Source organism: Pteropus alecto, unplaced genomic scaffold (genome assembly GCF_000325575.1).
Source record: "Pteropus alecto unplaced genomic scaffold, ASM32557v1 scaffold194, whole genome shotgun sequence".
NCBI lineage: Eukaryota > Metazoa > Chordata > Mammalia > Chiroptera > Pteropodidae > Pteropus > Pteropus alecto.
The window spans coordinates 2,436,888-2,439,802 of NW_006436281.1; positions in this window are offsets into that span (position 1 = coordinate 2,436,888).

Below are 2,915 nucleotides of genomic sequence, written 5' to 3' on the forward strand. Positions count from 1 at the left end.
ACACTGACTGGGACCCGCAGACACACGCCCTCGGAGCCGCGCTCCAGGGGACACACGGTCACGTGCTGACAAGGGCCACCGGGAACGAGCCGATGCTCAGACCGCCACCGCCGCACCGATGCACACCTTGAACGGGGACGAGGACAAACCACCGCACGCCGACCGGGGCGCACACCCCCCTTCTCCCCCCAGACACGAATGCATAGACTGGCTCGCTGACGCGGTCTCCGGCACAAGCGGAGGGCCACGCACAGGTGCACAGACACCCACACTGAGGAGCGCACGCAGACCCGCAAACTGACCGAGTTCCCATTCATGACATCCCCACTGAGCAGGGCCACACGCGCGCGCACACACACACACACACACACACACAGACACCGGTCACAGTGATACCTGGACACAGAGGTTGACCTAGATGACACTCCCACAGGGATGCACACAAACATGGCCACACCAGCTCACAGCTGGCACACTAAAACCACCAGTGACGCTCACAGACAGACGGCCCAAGTCAGACATCAAAGAAACTGGCCCCCAACTCACAGTCACAAAGTCACACCTCTGACAGGTACCTGCTAACTGGCTCACTGACGGGGTACACTCCGGAGAAGGCACACGTGGCCACAGTTGCCACCCATCTGGCGGGGGACCCAGGGCCAGGAAGAAGCCCCGGCACGGAGCACGGACATGCCCGGGCAGCCCCTGCTCCACACGCACAGGGTTTTCACTTCCCTTTCCCTTCTCAGTTTCCCATGGTCACCCCCACCTTAGCTCTATCTCGGTGACCCCTGTCTTTTCTTCTCCTAGGGCCCTGGGGCTCTGTCTCCCCTGCACCTTCCACACCCTCTCTGTCACACACCCCCACCCCCAACCAAACCACATCACTAGAGGGTGAGTCACCTCTGAGTGCCCCATGCTGGGTTGGCCAAGAAGGAATGTCAGTCCTGAGCAATGGTGGGCTCCTCCGGGCTCTCGAACTCGGCCCCCTCCACGGCCAGATCCTGAGATCGCGCCGGAAACCCCCCTACTTTAACATTGGGACTATTCCGACCTCCTTCCCTCATTCACTCCACACTCATTCATTTTCCTGTTCTTCTTCCTAGTGTTTTTCAAACTGGCTCATGAGCCAACCATGGATTATGAAATCACTCTCACGGGTCTTCCTGTTTCTCTGTTCAAGTTTATTGAGATATATTTACGCACAATAAAATTCACTCTTTTTAGGGATATAGTTTGGTGAGATGTGACAAATGTACACCGTCAGACACCACCACGATCAAGATTCAGAACATCTCCATCACCCACATACTTCCCTGTGCCCTTTTACGGTCAAATCCTTCTACCTGCAGCTTTAGTGGCTCAGGACCAGGCTTTTAAAAAAAAAAAAAAATACAAAGTAGAATATCCTTTTCAAAAATCATGAAGTGGAAGGAAAACATAGTTTTGTGAAAATTTTGTTAATATGTAGTGAAAACACACCGGGTCGCCGAGAGTGTATTTCTGACTTTAAAGACCGAGTGGAAAAGCATTTGAGAAAGACCACTTCAGACATTTATTAAATGAGATCATGCATGGAAGTCACTGAGTGCACTGTCTGACATGTAGTAGGTGCCTAATAAATGTTAGCAGTTACTTCTCACGTACCTTCGTTATTGTCACTGCTCTGTGTCTGGCAGTGGTGAAATTAGGACAGAGGCAGGCCCCGGCTGTGGGCTAGTTCACGGTCCAGCCTGTACCCCTCACTCACCGAACTGTGCCCTCAGGCTGCTCGATCTAGGACTGGACACCAGGAGGCCAGATGTACTGGAATGATTTTCTGTGAAGAAAATGTGTGTAAAGGATGAGAGGAATCGGGCTTGGTGGGTAGGGGCGGGAGAGAGCCGGAGAGGGCCAGGAGTCTCCCAGGCCATAAGCATGGTCACTATTCAAAATCCTTCCCACTATTTAGTCCAGATCCTGTTCCGAATTATGGCATCCTCTCTTTCCAGACCAGACCCACAGCTGTGGCCCATCCCCCCAACACCGGCAGGCAGAACTCACCAAAGAGGGTTCTGCGTCTAGATGGCCTGAGTTAGAATCCCCACCTCTGCCACCTACTGGCTGTGCGACCTTGGTTAAGCAGTCATGTCTCTCTGCCTCAATTTCCTCCTCTGTGAATTGAGATGGTAAGGATTTTGCAGTGAGGAGGTCAATAAAAATAAAGCACTAGGGCCTGGCTGGGTGCTTACTCTGTTACCAGTGTGGGTGTCTACTGACTCTGAGAATCTAAACAAGGGCTTTAAGCTAAGACCCTCAGGTTGGGGCAGGAGTTTCGACCCCCTATGCCCCCCCCTCCCCGCAACCCTCGCCCCGGGGCCAACCACTGGTGTGTTTGGCTTGACCTGTACAGTTTCTCATTTTGAATATTAATGCCTCTCATAGGGACATTTAGGACAGGGAAGTGATAAAACACCCAGAGTTTGGAAATAGGCTACTGGACTTCGAGTGATGGCCTTGAGCAAGTAGCTTCTCCTCTCTGTAAAGGGGATCACCATAAGACCCACAATTAAATGCGAAGATTAAATGAGTGAATATGTGTAAGGCGCTTAGAACAGTGCCCGGAAGGAAGAGCCTTCGTGTCAAGTGCTGGTTAAAGAAATAAATGTCCCGGCTAGTTCACTGCAGACGCACAGACTCCCCAATCCCTTGTATGCCATTCTGGGGAAGCAGATCTGTCAGCAAGGCGAGAGGGAGTTGGGAAGGACTTAACTTTTCACTGCAGGGCCTGAGTCCTGGCTTTCCGCGGTGGGGAGGGGGCCTCCTGGGTCCCCTCGGTGCAGCCGGCCTCCCAGGCCCGGAGGCTGGACCCGAGCCGGTGGGGGCTGGGCGGGGGCGCCGGCGTCCGCAGGGTCCGAGAGGCCGGCGCGTGTGAA